At 41.6% G+C, this 17,474-nt stretch overlaps 2 long non-coding RNA genes across 2 annotated transcripts; one reads left to right on the top strand and one right to left on the bottom strand.

Annotated features, from left to right (window-relative positions):
- Positions 1–280: 280 nt before the first annotated feature.
- LOC111864409 lies at positions 281–5,256 on the bottom strand. Its single transcript, XR_002842787.2, has 3 exons — positions 4,774–5,256; positions 4,382–4,582; positions 281–725 (listed from the first exon to the last, which is right to left on the bottom strand). It is a non-coding gene; the product is annotated as an uncharacterized LOC111864409 (long non-coding RNA).
- A 64-nt stretch (positions 5,257–5,320) lies between these two features.
- Positions 5,321–16,603, top strand: LOC111864412. Its single transcript, XR_002842789.2, has 3 exons — positions 5,321–5,462; positions 11,231–11,370; positions 15,784–16,603. It is a non-coding gene; the product is annotated as an uncharacterized LOC111864412 (long non-coding RNA).
- The last annotated feature ends 871 nt before the right edge of the window (positions 16,604–17,474 follow it).

The following is a 17,474-nucleotide window of genomic DNA, read 5'->3' as shown; positions in this document are numbered from 1 at the left end:
GTTCTTCTAGCTGTATTAAACAGCTTTCTTGTTTAGGTTCTAAGACCACTCAGCTGTTTAGTCCACCAAGGCACTCTCCTTGGTCCGCGAATGGTCCTAGCTGGACAATTCTAACTAAAGGACGAGATAATAGCCTGTTGCAACTGGTCAACAGACTGATCAACATCCTTTATTGTGCGTATATTACGCGAAATGGCCTCTAGATTTACCTTTAGGTCGTCTTTATAAGACTCCCAATTGGTTCTCTTAGGATTCCTATAAGTAGTTCGATCTACTGTGATGTTACTTATTTTAAAGCATATATATCTGTGATCTGATAGAGAGGCTCATCAGATACATGCCAGCTACTTACCAGGTTCCCCTGTATTATTTGTCCCTAGTGTCAAATCAATAACCTCCTTCCTATTGCAAACCACAAAGGTAGGTTCGTTACCATGGTTTAGAATATTCAGGTTCGAACTCACCAGAAATTCCATAAGGCTCTCTCCCCTTGGGTTAGTGCTGGTGCTCCTACACAAGATGTGGTGTGCATTGGCATCACACCCAATGATGAGTTGCTTTTTCCTGCTAAAGCAGTAGTCTGTGAAGTTCCTCATTTCCTTAGTTGGTCGTGGTCCATCCGTGTCACATGGAAGGTAGACTGAAGCAACTATCAGCCCCCTGCTGCCTTCTCGATATGGATATGTTATCCTTACCGCTGCTGTAGCTGTATCCCTTGAACAGAGCTTCAGCAAAGGCAAGGCATTAACACGATTCCTGATATAAACACAAGAGCTTGCATTATTACTGGGTACAACAGAGTAAACTGTTCCCCCTGTATTATTTAAGCCCCTTATTCGACCCTTGTATAACCAAGGTTCCTGAATAAGTGCTATGTCAGCCTTACCCTCAGCTAGATGTTGACACAGAGCTGCCGTGGCAGCTTTGCTGTGTTGTAGGTTGATTTGGAGAAATATCATGATCTCTTACAATTGAGGAGGTATCAATTTCCATCTTATGTCCCTCCTCTTTCTCGGACTGGGTTCCATGTGAAGAGGTCCCCTGATCCATTTTACTTCGGTCATCCGGGGGCTGGGTACCTTATCCCCTTCCTCCTCAGAGACTGAGTTAGAAGATACAGTGTCTGTCACGGGTTCTGTCCGGCGCTGAACTTCAGGATCGTCCAGCACCTTAGCAGTCCCCTGTGAGAGTCCTGTAACTATTTTATAACCGGTCCTCTGTATAATAGTATAGGAGTCCCGGTCTATGAATAGAATAGGCCTTTGGCCTTTTGACTCAGATTGCTTGTCTAATACCCTCAGTTCTCTGTATGGAGTCCCGGATTAAGGTCTGCAATCCATTTCAGCAGCTTTTTCTGGTTTTGGGCAATTTTGTCCCAAGTCTGGAGAGCTACTTTAACAGGCTTAGGCAGGTTCCTGGTATCGGTAGTCTTCAGCCCGGTTCCTGATTTTGGCCTGTGGTTGTCAATGGCTCTGATGAGCCACTGACCAGACTGTTGGTTGGCACATATACGAGTATAAATAAGTGCTCCTCCCAGCAGTTTGTAGGATTTCAGGTGTGGTAGTTCTTCCTTTGGAGTCCTGCGGAACACCTTGCCAAATACTTCCAGAATGGAATTTTGGTCGTTTTCGGTAAGCTTATCCTCAGGGTGTCTCCCTGAAGATATTTACCTTTACATTGCTCAGAGCCTCCTTGTAAGTCCCTGGTCCTTTACAGTCCCTGGGCTTTTTCAGAGTTCTGGCCGTTTCCGTAGGATTACTGCACTCCGACCTTGGCCTCTTAAAGGTTCTGGTGGGGGTTTCTCCCTGTTTGGACGAGCTTGCATTCCCTGGTTGCTGACCGCTCTCAGTGTCTGCCTTGCAATTCCAAGCTTTTGCCCGTTGTAACTGCCATTTAGCGGCCCCCGACGAGGGTTTCTTCGCCAAACGGGGTCCACCTATTCCAGATCCTAGGTGTCCCAGTCTTTCCCCTGCTACAGGTATGTTGGAAGTACTGACTCCCTTCAATGGTATGCCAGTACTAACGACTCCCAAGAGAGCAGTTTTTGGTTTTGCCTCTGGTAGGTTTTGAATCACTGGTTAATCCCTGCCTTTGGCTGAAATTACAACAGTAGGTTCGCCGGCTGCTTCTGAGCCCCTTAATGGTTCACCAGAGCTTCCATCACCCTGCTGAAGCATTTCTCGTAGGGATCCCCTTAAAGGGGGGGGTCCCTCTTAAGTTTAAGGTCTTTACGACTGGTTTTCTTGTTAGGCCCCTTTTTCAGTTTGGTCCCACGAGAATTGGGGATTTAAAAGGTCACGACCTGCAGAGTCCTATACGGGTGGAAGGCATAAATACAACGGGGTGCTGCCTGGTGCCCTGAGGGGATCGTTCGTGACGCCGGCCAATAACCTCCCCAGTGCCATGCAACCCTGGGCACGATGCCTCACACCTTGGCTTAGGAGGTTGGTCCTTATTCAAGTATTACCCTCACAAGCCTCCAGGACCAAGAGTGCATGTTCAGGGGGAGGGGGGTATCCCAGATGATAAATGGGAGTGCGATACTAATTGTCATGAGTTTGCGGCCAGGGCATCCTACACGAGATTATCGCCCCTGGAGGTTGCTTCAGAGCTCCCCCATTCCAACCCCTCCACATGGGTTGGTCGAAACCATTTTAGAGTGTTGAGCCCTAAGGCTTGCAGCACCTTATAGGTACTCTAGGGAGACAACTGAAATAGCCGTAGCTACCCCTATAGGAGTGCTTCCCGCATTCGTCCCGGGTACATCGTAATGAAACCCAGGAGTCATTATGCCGCCGCGTGGGAGGCTCTGGTCAAATGACCATTGCCCTTTATGGAAACTCGGCCGCAACCCCGGAGGTTCATGCTAATGCAGACCCTCCAGGACTGTCGTTGCCCAGCAGGACCACGAAGAGATATTCCAAAGCTGTGTCTCAACACATCTCTGGTCTGTGATACGTCTCCGCCGAAGACACAGCCACCCTGCCGTATTGATAGGATTATATTGTAGCATCCTGTTGCACTCTTCAATTTTATTACAAATATTATTTTACAGTCTTATGTGAAACTATTTATTAACTTTAAGTTTAAAATTTAAAACTTAACCTTTAAACGCCGGACTTCGAAATAGTGGTAAGCTTGAGCTGGCCGGAGTTTATTTAAATGCCCGCTGCTGGTGCGCGTTTAAATGCCCGTTGCTACTCTGCGTTTAAATGTCCGTTCCTGTTAGTGCGCCTAAACAATTTTAAGCTTTGTGTTTAAAAATGCAGTATCTAACTCAATTTTTATGATAAATGGATGGAATTAATTTTGTTTGTATCAGCAAAGAACATACTGTCGCATATTATAACGGAAGATTTGAAATTTTTTATACAAATTATACTCCATTTTCAATTTTTTGTTTTAATTTTGAAGCGTACTGCAAAAAATGGTTTCCCAGTTCTTCACAGATTTGTTCTGCATTATAAATTCATTTCTGTTTGTAACACTTGAATTTTAGGAGTCCCTGGTGTCATAAACCGATGGAAGCAATAAAATCATTTGGTCTTTTGCTAGCCCTGCTTACACTCTTCGGATTTTCGAATCTTTTTACTGAAGGACAGAAGAATGAAAGCATGGCTATTCAAGAGAAAGCTAGAGGGGTCCCTTCTTCAGCGCTAAGACCTCCCGTTAGAGCTGCAAAAGTTTATGGCCCCTTCTATTTGAATGAGCAGACAGCTGCATCATGGCTAAGATACAGAGTGTGATCTGTTTTCTGTGCGTTCGTAGTGAAATCGAATACTGTAATATAATTACAGCCTATATATACATCAAGCAGGTAACAACAAAAAAGGTATGTACATCGAATTTTACAATATATTTTTAATATGCCTATCTGCAGAATCTGCAATAAAATTACTGGATCGTGGATAAGTTTTGGCATAACTCATACATATATTTTTATTTGCTGTTGTTAATTTAGGTATCACTTTAATTCCTCTATTAGGGTTTTACTCAAGTCTGTCTGGTAATTACTGCATTTAAAAATAAATAGTTAGGACTGTGAGTGTGCTTCCACTAGTGGCGTGTGCGCGCGCTTCCACTAGCGGAGTTTAAATGCCTGACTGGCACAAACAGGGCACTTTGGCCATGACCTCTCATGGCTGGCACAAACGGGGCACTTCAGCACTTAAAGGTTAAAAAGTTGCACATGACAGTAAAATAAGATTTATAATAAAATTGTATATCATGTAGTTTCATAAATAATGAATGATGATGACAGTGACATTTGTTTGATCACAACTGGGTTCTTGGGACAATTACTTCAAAAATTATCTCTCATTATTCTCGCTAGCCACTTCTTTCATAACAGAACATAATTCACATAAGCAGTGGTCCTTACCTGTAGCCAATACTGTGTTGTGGCTTGCTGCAATGATTGATATGCCTGAGTTCCACATCAGAAGTATTTATATTTACAGGGCTTATGAGAAACGAGGTTTCTTTCACTGCAAACGTTGGTGGCTACTTGGTAAAGGTTGCACTGCAAACATTTTAAAGGAAGTGGAAGGATATTCCAACTTTTCCTGCCCATACCTCAGCCCTGTAAAAGTACAACAGATAGTCTCAAAACCTAGAAATAATTCTTCAGTAAACATTACAAACTTGGTACACATTCTAAATTTTGGGATTATCTTGAATACATTGAACACAGACACACAATAAACTTAATTTATTCATTGGATTAACCAACACGTAATAAAGTATATACACCATGCATTAAAACAGACATACCTTGCCGGATCCCTTGGAAAGCTGAAGAATTTGATGCCTTGCTTGCTGGATGACAAGCACCCAGCAGCAGCACATGTTTTCGTTTTCATGTTTATCCTGCAAGAAGCAATAAAAAAATTATAACACAATCACGGTACTCTTAGAACTCCTTCACATTCAACAGACAATCTTTGTGATAAACTGAAAGTTGCAGAACATGTCATAAAACAAATATCGTTTAGATGACAGTTCATGATAACCTAAAAAATTTTAAGCTTGAAAGAATTTATGTGTTTCTAACTTCATTTCTGGTAGTAAGCATAACATTCATATACACAAATAATATGTTTAATATGGAGCTGTAACTTCGTTCGCAAATGTCTACTTTCGTTTTGCAACCACATCAAATCAAAATTCATACTTACCAATTTACATATAATGCACCACCACAACCGCATATAATTGTGGGTATTCAAGTTGGTTTGTTTAGGCTCTCTGATTGGTCGAGACCTGCGTGAGGTTTCTTCCGCCGCTCTTAGAGGCAGTAGTTACCGTGTTTCCTTTTCCCCTATTCCAGTTGCCACCCCCTGGTTGTGGGTTCGAAGGTTTTGCGATTTCTTATGCTTTGTTATTTGAAAAGTAAAAAACTGAAAAATTATGTGGTCTTAAGTATAAATAGAAACATATAGTGGTGACACATGTTTTTGCAGGTAAGGTAGATCTCACATGTGTTCCAACAATTTGTATGCCCACGTGCTTCAGCAGCAAAGATTGAAAATGCACGAGTGTGTACCACAATATCACTGCGTAACGTGAAAGTATAGAGTATAGAATGCTGTATATTCTTGTCCCTTATTCAAAGAACACGAAGTTCGGTTCAAGCCTGACGAGCACAGTGGTGGCGACAAGCGTAGTGTATAGTGTTGTGGGGTCAGTCTTAGCAAAAAGTTGGCATATATCTAGGCCTCATTATCTCTGTAAAATTCCCGCATCCTGAAATAAATTGATACCATACACTGTTGGGCATGCTTTTTAGATGGTGAAGTGACTAAGAATCAAAATGTTGGCCCCTCTTTCCAAAGTCAATTCTTCTCGGATAGATCAGTCACACCCATCTTTGCCTTATCTGAACTTCTTTCTATCTTTCTAGTAGAAGAAACTAAGAATATGTAAGCTTCAGTGGGAGTGAGGGAGGGAACATGTGGTGAAAAAAAGAGTGTTTGAAGGGAAAGAGTTGAAGCAAGGTTTTGTTAGTTTGTAATCTGACTTCACAGAGTGAATTTGTTACATAGGCATATTTATGTGTTTGGTAGTTTGAAGGAAATTATGTGAGCATCTCTCAGTCAGTGAAGCAATGGGACTGTGGGCTGCATGGAAAGGGTTTGATTCTTGACAGAGGGAACGAGATTTTTATTTTCTCCACAGCATCCAGATTGGCTCTTCCTGTCCGATGGGTACTGGGGGACTCTCTTATGCCAGTGGGTAAAGTGGCCGATGTGTGAAGCCGATACCAACCTCCATCTATTGCCAAGGTTGAGAATGGTGAAGCTATACACCTCCATTCCGCCATATATCTTCATGGTGTGGTGGTTAATTAATGAAGCACACGGACAGTTATGCTGTTTTGATCTTGATAGTTTGAATCCTGTTGTGTGTCTCACATAAGATATAAAGAATACAAGACTATACCGTCTACGCAACACTACTCTGTATTTGAAAACAAAGAAGACACTACTGCATCAACATTTTATTTATTAAAGCTTTTTATGGACACGACATGTTTCAGCCGGTATATCAGGCCATCATCAGGCGTAGAGTGTTTGGCTTTAAGCTGCTGAACTGCATCCAGTTATCATTCAGTTCACTAAATAAGGATCCTTATTGTGTTTTTGGACTTAATTCAAATACATAAATATACGAGGGGGTACCCAAAAGAAACCGAACTTATTTTATGTTTAACTTATTTATTCAAATTTTAAGCACAAACCTTCAATCCCCTTCAAAGTACTCTCCACTTACTCTAATATACTTGTCTAGTCTTTGATTCCATTTTTCAAAACATTGTCTAAATTCATCTTTTGAGATGCTTGACAGCGCCTCCGTCGTTTTTTTCCTTCGCCTCAGCAACGTCATCAAAACGCTGAAAAAAGGTTTTGATCATTTCGGGACTCCTCTTTCAAAGCACAGCATGCTTCCACGCGACCTTGTTTTTGTTCAGCAGTCAGCAGTCATGGCACGAATTTCGCAGCCACCCTTTTCATTCCCAAATCTTCTGTCAACATTCGCTGAACTGAGCTCCAAGTCACTCCCGACAGCTCCACAATTTCTTCAATGGTCCGTCGTCGATCTTCCTTGATGATTTCACGAATTTTTTCAACATTTTCATGTGTTCGGGCCATTGCAAAAACGACGGTCACACAAAACAGTTGTCACTATAAACTCTGCCGAAACTAGTCCTTACCTTCTGAAGCAACGGTAGTTGCCTTATCGACTCAGGAATGTTAGCTCTATGCGCTCATAGCGGCAAAACGCGGTACTACAAAAGCTCTGCCCACAAAAAAAAATAGTTTGGTTTCTTTTGGGTACCCCCCATCGTACATAAAATAAGTCTTGGTCAAAATTGTAACTGATTGTACGTAAATAACACAAAGAAAGTTATAACCTAAAAGAGTTAAAGTTGAAAACATGAGAAATTAAAGAACAAGATGCTGAAGATTAAGATGGTAATAAAAGTTAAAAAGTGTGTATTAATGGTAGGACTCTGTGACCGCTATGTGTTGACTTATATTTGCCAGTGGAATGGACTATACCATAGGGCACCCACGTAACGGAATCTCCTCCTGTGGGGTAGGTCATTGCAGGACCTTAATACTGTCTTGAACTTAAGCTTGAACTTCAGTGACGTTATGTGCATTAAGTTCTATTCTTGTGAGTGGAATACATGCAGGCTGCGCACTATGTTGGTGTTATTGCTATGATGTAGCGGTACAGTCTAACCTACTTGTAGCTTAGGAGGAGCTTAGTAGCTACAGTAGTACAGAGTGTTGTGTAGATGGTATATTCTTGTATGTTTCGTATCTTACTTTATTCATGTTCAGTTTCAGTGATCCCAAGTCAGTATCAAAACAGTGACTTCCTCCTCTGGCAATTGAATGTCGTTATTCTAGTAAATAACAGATTGATGCAAAGAGTAACAAATTAATGACATGTAAAAAAAAACGAAAAAACAAAAATAAGTAAGTTCATGGCAGAATTTTAAGGAGTTAAGTAGAACTTGCCAGGGGCACACATTCAGATGTTGTGCAACAGTGTGATCAGTACAGTGAAATATGTATTTAATGCATCTTTGGGGGGCTCACTAGATGCAGGTTATATAAAATTATGTCAAGAAACTGTTCAGCTTTTTGTACGATATGTGTATGATTATGATAAAATAGTGTCCTTGCATAAGTAAGTTAAAGAAACTGTTTATTATACATAGAAAAGTAATGAAATATGAAATAAACACTTGAAAGAACCTAAGCTGGGAATCAAAGCAGTTAAAATGCCATAAGTGGCATAGATCCAGTGCACATACACAGTGGGATGTTACCAGAAATTGTAGTTGTGCAATAATGATTGATGGCAGACCATGATCACAGTAAATCAGAATTTACAATATGTGGGAAAATAATGTATTGTTTATATTGGGCTTTGGCTTGAACCAGAGAAAATATTCATTAAATGCAGGAACATTGCATAAGTTTTTTACATGGTAGTTTAGTTTGTTGAGGCACTATGCTATAAGCCAGAAGATCACACGGGGTTCAGTTCCTGAATTTTTGGATTGATTGATTTTTGGATTCTTCCAGCCGCAATATGGCCCTGGGGTCGGTCGATTCAGCCCCTAACATAAACGAGTAGCAGGAATCAATCTTCCTGGGAGTAAAGGGCGGCTGACGCGTATGGCTGACAATATTACTGCCATCTCTGAGCCAATTGGCTAGAAAATGTGGGAAGCTCGACGTACCACAATCCTATGGGCCTCAGTGGCCTGTTGCAGGGAGACATTTACTTTAAAACCCACCTCCAGCTAGTGCTGAAGTCAAGAAAATATAGAGCTCTATATCCACTCCCCCATACACCTGCATGGATGGCATAGTGCTTAATTAGTTAAGCACAGGGACAACTTTACCTTATTTGCTGTATCATCAGGAGATATGTACAAGGCCCGTGGGCGGAAGTTCTGGGCTATTATCCGAGGCAGGGGGAAGTGGGGCAAAGTCAGAGAGGTCTTGAGCTTGTCAGCATGACTGTGTTGTTGACCGCAATATACAGTTATTTAAAGAAGAATTTCTGAGAACTAATTGTTCTTCATTGCTGCTCAAGGTTCTGGTGGTCATTCTTCCTCATAGTGAACAACAGATGAACTGTGTTATAAGTGTTGCGTTGGCTGGGTAGCGAGCCTGGTTCCAGCCGCTGACAAACTTATAGCAATTTTATAAATGGGTTTGTCGAGAGCTGTGTATCTTCCACGAGTGCTGTGGTTGTGAATCAGGATGAGGGTGAAGTCAGTCGACTGGGTGGAAGGTGTTCAATGTCCTCAACACAGAAGATAGGATAGAATAACAGAATTTATTGTAGCTTCTTGTGACTACATGCCATATCAAGCCAAGACTCGATGGCCGACCTCCTACTACTGGCACTACTGTAATACTACTGTCCTCCTGCGACCGCGTTACAAACTTATAATATACAATGCGGTCTCAAGAGGGTCGTGGTGATGTTTACACAGGTGGCATGATGCGTGTGTTCCAAGTCCATCCACGCATGATGTCATCAGTTGTCTTAGAGAGGGCAAGTTGTCCCCTCAACTAATAATAACAGAACCCAGGACACACATGCCTCACTGGAAATAGCCTACTTACTTGGAGAGATAAAACATTTCTCCCCTCTGTTAATACAAGTCAAACACCTGTTTCCTCCATCAGCAAATGCAGCTGTGCTATATTTGAGAATAACCTGCTATGCGTGGGTGTCAGGAAATCCGCTATTATACCAAGTACATTAGCACATCTTAAATTTTGCATTTTCTTACATTAGTATTCATCACCGTCAAGACCAAGGTGCCAGATGTGGCCTACCTGTGAATATTGTCATTGTTACTATTAGTATTAAGTCATACATATCATATTATAAAGAAAATGCCTAATATCAATGATCTCAAAAAGGACAAGAGTTCGATCCTCACGACAACTGCTAGGAGACTCGCCATTAGAAAGGTTAGTGTCTTCTGAGCTGCTAAATTCTACGTATGTCCAGGTCTTTGAGTTTTCAAGATAGAAGTGAGAAAAAGTCATGATATCAAACTCTGACTTTTCAGTCCCACACTTTGAAAATGTTCCTGCAAGTGCTTTTGCTTTTTTGTGCAGTAGTGTGGAACATGTCAACAAATTCTCTCTCCTCCTTTCTCTGCCCATATTGTGCCTTTCTTGAGTTTTATATGTGGTGTTAGTGTCTGATACCGAAGGAGATAGGTAGTGAGTGTAGTTTAGTGACATTGTGAAGAAGTGGCTAATGTTGTTTGGTTGTGATTACAGTCAAATAACTATTGGTATAGTAGAGAAATCTCTCATTTTTGTCTCAAACTGACAGTCAGTTCCCATTCATGCAAACTTCAATGTCATGTAAAAAGTCTTGTAGGTAGAGAAGTCAGGTCAGATTCTGAGAAGATCAGCTTGCTTGACGAATATGTTATAGCTGCAGTTGGAGTGTAGCAACCCCCAGTACAAGAATTGAGGGCAGGGGGGTTATCAGCTATAAATGTAATTATGTGAGGATTAATATAATTGTAAGCATCTCTTGACAGGTCTGAAGAGACATCAGTAAAGAGATTGCTGTTGTCCTAACCAATAAAGGATGTCGTCATTCATTCATTTTATTTTGCATTCGTAATTGCTGCAACAGTATAACACTTGAACAAGTCACATGCACCATTCTTGAAATCCTTTTGGCCAAATGCCTAAAGGATTAGAAGAATTTGTAAACAATAAATAATCTTGATATGGTTAACCTGTAATTAAAATATAACACAGACTATCATCAAACCAGATAAATAATAATCAAATTAGATACAATGTGTAAATGAAAATGCAAACCCACTTTATGAGTCTATTGAGAGAATTTTAAAGAGTATTACAGTAAATCAAAGAGTCATACATATGACTGATCAGTGATCACATTAAGATACTACAAGCAACCATATGTTGTCTGTTTCAAATGTCAGACTACAGACATAGTTTATGTTCCTTGGAGGATATTTGGGTGTAGCCCTATAGAAATGATAAAGATTACAGACAAATGTTTCAGAGGAAGGTTTTATGAATGATTATGAAACGTCTGTAATCTGTACTATTTTCACATGGTATTATTGTATGACATTCATGAGGCCTTTATCTTCAGAGAGCAGCCAAGAAATGTCTCTATTCTCTTTGCACAGGAACCACCAGGGGTCACACTGGTTCTATGAGGTGTGTCAGATATTGAGACTGTACTTAATTAATTGAGCACAAGGCAATGAAGATGTGTGGGGGTGAAGAGTTATAGTGCCACCGCTGCTAGCCTCAGCACTAGGTGGAGGTGAGTGGTTGCTTCTTCATGCCATGGCCACTTTTCACCTCTGGTGCCCTTTGAATAGGAGGCTGGGAGGGCCTCAGAACCCCCCTGACAGGATGTGCTCTACACCACACACCTCTTCATGTAATTTTTATGTTTCTAATATCCAGGTTGGCTGTCAGACTCAAGTTGATACCTTCTTCCTCCAGAAAATACTTCAGGGTCATTCCATGTGAAGTCATCCAGATAGGTCCCTTGAACATTTTTAAAGAAAATTATATTTTCTACACTTATTTCTACATATTTTCACACTTCAAAAATGTCTTTAAAAATACATATACGGGGTGTTTCACGACTTTAGGGAATAACTCCCAAGAGGTGATTTCCTATGTCTCTGCGAACAAAAAAGTTCATATAAACATGTGTCCGATTTTGGACGGTTATGGAGTTATGACCGTTTTAAACTCAGAATAGAAGGTAACGATTACTGACAATAAACGGAACAAAATAATAAACCAGCATAATACATGATACATTTAAAGTATGAATGTAAAGTTANATATATATATATATATATCAGTCATTAAGACTCCACATTGGAGGATAGCAACCAGTCTTTACATAAAGTATGGCAAAATATTTGTCATTTTGATTGAAATATTGTTACTGTTTTGCCATTAATAAATGTGCATGTTATAGTAATTATACTTGACGTTTCTGTGCATACGTTCTGGCTGTCTTTACACATTTCAGCCTCCATTTGTCATAATTCATAAAGACCAGTTAATTTCCTCATGTTCGCCAACGGTTGTACCTATTTTAGTATTGTGTTAGGTATTTATACCCCTTGATTGTGGCATTATACTACAAGCCGGAAGGTCGCGGGTTCAAATCCCGATGAGGTCATTGGATTTTTCAATTGACCTAATCCTTCGAGCCGCACTATGGCCCTGGGATCGACTCAGCCTCTAACAGAAATGGGTACCAGGAATATTCTTGGTTGTAAAGGGCGGCCGGCGCGTAGGGCTGATGAACTTGCAGCCGTCTATGAGCCGGTTGTGTAGAAAATGTGGGAGTCTCGATGTCTCATAACCGTATGGGCCTCCATGGCCTGTTACAGAGAAACCTTTACTTTTTTATATTTATACATCTTGCAAAAAATCTGTGAACGAAACTTAATTTTAGACTACATTCTGGTACAGAATGGTCACATTATATTTTGACGTAAATATATTAAAATGGTGTCGTGTAGTAAGGTAAGAGTTCCCCGACATTTTGAATACCTCCATCATCAGGGTCGAGGTGTAAGTTTGCTAATGGCTTGTTGCTTCTTTAGCCTTATCTTCGATGCTTAAGATGGAGGCACTACGATATTCCGAAACGGCTTTGGCTTTCTACCGGACTACACGGCGTCACATTCCAGAACATAGTACTCTTCACAATCACTGCTGCGAGAACCTCAAATTCAATGTTTTTTTTTATTGCTAGTGAAGTGGGGTGACAGGAGGTTGGAGAAAACTGCATAATGAGGAGCTTCATAACTTGTACTCTTCTTGAAGTATAATTAGAATGATCAAGTCAAGGAGGATGAGGTGGGCAGGGCATGTAGCACGAATGGGGGAGGCGAGGAATGCATATAGGATATTGGTAGGATAGCCAGAAGGAAAGAGACCACAGGGAAGACCAAGGTGTAGGTGGGTGGAGAATATTGGAATGGATCTTAGATAGATAGGATGGGATGGTGTGGATTGAATAGAACTGGCTCATTATAGGGACCAGTGGAGGGCTCTTGTGAACACGATAATGAACATTCGGGTTCCATAAAATGCTGGAAAATTCTTGTGTAGCTGCAGAATTGGCGGCTCCTCCAGAAGGGCTCAGCTCCATGACTAAGTAAGTAAGTAAGTAATTAAGTGGGGTGGGACTAAGTCCCTTGTACTGCGGCCACTTCTGGCCTAGTGTACCAGCCCCAGATGATAGGTGAGGGTGATTGTGGAGCAATTGGTGAATGAAGATTGGCAGGGGAGACCGAAGTACTCGGAGAAAACCTGCCCCAGCGCCACGTTGTCCACAAATTCCACTTGACCAGACCCGGGATCGAACCTGGGCCGCCGCGAAGGGAAGCCAGCGACTAACCGCTTGAGCTATGGCCCTTTATTTGTGAAGTAAAATTAAAACTGTCCCCGTGCTTAATTAATTAAGACGTGTGGGGGAGTGGAGGTATCGGTTCACTATTCGTTACCCAGGTACTAGCTAGAGGTGAGTGGTTAGCTTCACGCCCAGGCCGCTTTACCCCAGTGGAAAGAATTTCCGCTACCTATTGAGTAGGAGACTGCGTGGGCAGCAGAGCTGGTCTGGACGCTGTGGAGTAATGTCTCTTGCGCCTTCCGGGAATTGAACGTCGGTCGCCCAGCCGGCAATCCGTCGTTATATCCACCGCGCTATGTTGACTGCACCTAAGTAACACGACCCTTAAAAATATCCAAACGGAAAATGTGACGGGATTTTAGTGCAGGTTTACCGTGACGCATCTGGTTGTTGTCGTCAGATTGTTTGGGCGCTGCTATTTGGGGACGGACGGACAAGAGGAAATCAACAGGTGGTTCTAAAGTGCACCTAGCAAGGTCCGTGAATCTGGCTTGATACTAACGGCCCTCTCTTGCGCCGTAACAAGCGTGCAGAAGGGAAATGGTGACGCAGGTGCTCCCGACCTCTCCCAAAGCAAAGTGTCCCGTGACGTTCTGATCCTGTGGAGGTGTGATCACTCGCTGTTGTGCGAGGGCACACTTATGTGGGAAATAGTGCATCCTTGTGTCCTTGGCCAAACAGGATAAATATGCACATTGAAGTGATAATTCGAAATAATTCTGTGGTAACAGGGTTCCCCATCCGTGGCTTCTGTCAGCGCTCTGTATTGACTTGCTTAAAGAGTTCCCTGTCACGGAACTCGAAGGCTGCTTGATCATAACCATATTCCAATATTGCAAGCCAAGATGCAGTTTTATCAACCTGAAATTCTTTCTTTGTTTACCCGTACGGTGTTGGTGACTTCCTGGCCATTCCATTCACATGACGGTTTTGCCTCGAAATATTCTGCGCTGTGGTGAAACAAAATTCGCTTAGGAAACACAGAATTAGGTTCCATTTGCACATTGTAACCCTATAACGTCATCTGGAGCCGTGTTTTGACAACGTAATCGTCTCTGAAATCCTCTTGGCCTTAAACAAGAGCCACGAATGCAACACTGTACCTTGCATAATCCATAGGACTTCGGTAACCTATGAAATAAGAAGGCGAAAAATTAAAATTGACAGCAGAAAGGTACCGAGCAGATTGGCATAGCGGTAACGCTTCAGGTAGGCCGCACACCAGCATGCGTCAAGACATGTAACAGTCGAGACACGATGTCTGCGACATGATGCAAAGAAAGAAGCACAGTTGAAACGAATGAGATTATGAAAACCGCCGCACACCGGTCTGAATCATGATGCTGACGAATCACGAATGAAGCAAGACTGCGTCTTTTGTCCTATTTCCTGTTGCTTGTCTCGATGCAGTTGGTGTGCGGCCGCCCTTTGACTCGCATTCAGGAGGTTCTTGGTTCGAATCTCAGCCCAGATATCTCGTATGCTGATTTTCGTGGTTTTAGTCAAATTTTCCAGGCAAATGAGCTGTAGCCTCGTAGTGAATGTAGCGCTCAGTAATCTGGAGATCGTTACGTCATTGTTACAAAGTTACTAGATCTTGTTCTTAACATGAGATGGGATATCCAGAATTCCATACCAAGCTCTCACTGAACGCACAGGGCGTTTCTTCCGTAAGGGTTCCTACTCGAGGGGTGACGTACCCGTGAAGAAGTTTTTACAAATTACCACATGAAGAGTAAGATTTTCTGGGTTGTAACGCCGTGTAGTTGAGAGACGAACGATTTTAAAGAACATATCACCTTCATCTTCAAGGTCGAAGAGTAAGCTACGCAAGGAAGAAGCTTGCCGCTTACTGGTTTCGTGCTTGGCTTAACTTTTTACCCTGACGATGGAGGCGATAAGTTCGTTCGAAGCGTTGACCTCCGAACTACACCGTGTTACAACGCAGAAGACCACATTCATCGTTGCTACCGCAATGAAAACCCAAAAATCCAACAAAAATTTCCACATGATTTAATACTCAGTAAGTGGCACCACTGAGCTAACCTGTTCGGTACCGTGTGGCTGAATGTCCATGGAAAACAGTCGCCTTCTGCAGTGCGATTATGTTCTAGACAGATCACCAGCAGCAGTGCAAAGTGTGAACTGGACACAGCTTGAAGTTGAGTAGTCACCGAAGCCGTGTGAAATTTCAGGTTTGGTGATTCTTGGCTTCTTTAATGTTACGTGGTGATCTCTGAATTATCATTAATTGGAAAATGGTTTCGAAGTAAGTGTTATCTCTTTTAGGGTAGCAGAGCACCGCATTCCTGGATGGGTCGATAAATACCACAGATGATTCGGTTACAATAGCCAGACTTATACCCTGAAAATGGTGGCGACACATTCCTCCGAATTAGCTGTAAACATGTACCAGAAGAGAACGCTGGCGAGTGATACTCATGTGTTGTGATGAATTATAGAACGATGCGTAACCGCTTCATGGACACTACCAAGTATACTCGTTGCTTCAGACAGCCTCATGCCTGTGGCCATCTGAATTATAGTGCTGAATTACTCACCATAAAGAGCGCCTTCATAATTTGTTTTCTTTGCCAAATATTATTAGTCTCGTCAAATCATGAAAGATGGAATTGGAGGGGCGTGTAGCACGCGTGGGAAGAAGATAATTGCATAGAAAATGATGGTTGTGAATGGTTAAGAAAACAAATTACTTGAAAGACCTAATTGTAGATGCGTGGGTGATATTAAAATTAGTCTGAAATTAGGGTGCGAATGTGTGTGGACTGTATTCATTTGACTCACCACAGAGACAAGTGGCAGGCTCTTGTGAACACGCTTATGAACGTTCTGGTCCCACAGAGTACATGGAATTTGTTGACTAGCTGAGCACCTACAAGCTCCTTGAGAAGGATTCTACTGTTTGGAAGTATGAGTAATTAAGGCGGGCTGTTAAGAACAAGGTAATGAACCGTGTGATTCCATAAAATGCAGGCAGTTTCTGTCCTGAGAAACTATTAGTCACTATAGGATCCTGACGATGGTGTATAACACACAGAGATATTGGGTTTTCGGACTTTATCCATCATCCTGGTTTTTAAGATAACTAAGAAAAACACAACGTTTTGGAAACTGGATCTGTTTCCTTCCTCAGGTGAGGGAAAAAAACACCTATTCTGTTGGGCCCCTCAATCATGGGGCCGATGTCACAATACACAAAGGTTATAAACACCTTAGGCCAGGCTAAGTCCATATAAATAACAAGGTGTCACCCCCCCCTCCTCACCAAAAACAGAAACAGATCTAGTTTTTGAAAAGGTATGTTCTATAGTTCTTTTTAACACTGGACAATGAACAAAGTACAAAAACCTAGCAATTCTGAGTTATATTTGCTACCAATTTTAAACTCTGAATTTTTGTGCATGAAGCTCAAGTTCAGTGACCTTTTTTCTTCTCCAGTTAAGGTACAGGCTTCTACATCACGTTCAGAATCTCACTGTCGTTCTGCCCCATCTTCTTTCTCATTCACATTTCTTATTCCCCAAGGCCTCTACTGTTATTTGTCTCTTCATCAATCCTATGCACACTCTATTCTGTCTTACGGTATTATCTTCTGGGGTAATTCTTATCTCAGTGACAGTATTTTTAAAATTCAAAAAAGAATAATAAGAGTTATTACTAGTTCAGGTAGTAGGTACGACTCATGCCGTGAATTATTTAAAAAATTACAAATATTGCCACTTCAGCCTCAATACATATTCTCACTACTTGTCTTTGTCATCAAGAACAGAAGTTGCTTTATATCTAATTCTGATATTCATGATATTAATACTCATTACAACCACAATTTACACTTGCCTTCTACAAATCTATCATCTGTACAGAAAGGAGTACTCTTTTCTGGAAGTAAGATTTATAACCACTTACCATTAAATATTAAAATGCTATCTAAAGATATTAAGCATTTCAAATCTTCATTA

This window comes from Cryptotermes secundus, unplaced genomic scaffold (assembly GCF_002891405.2).
Source record: "Cryptotermes secundus unplaced genomic scaffold, Csec_1.0 scaffold490, whole genome shotgun sequence".
NCBI lineage: Eukaryota > Metazoa > Arthropoda > Insecta > Blattodea > Kalotermitidae > Cryptotermes > Cryptotermes secundus.
Note: the sequence above shows the minus strand (reverse complement) of the source record. Positions and strands in the feature narration are given on the sequence as shown.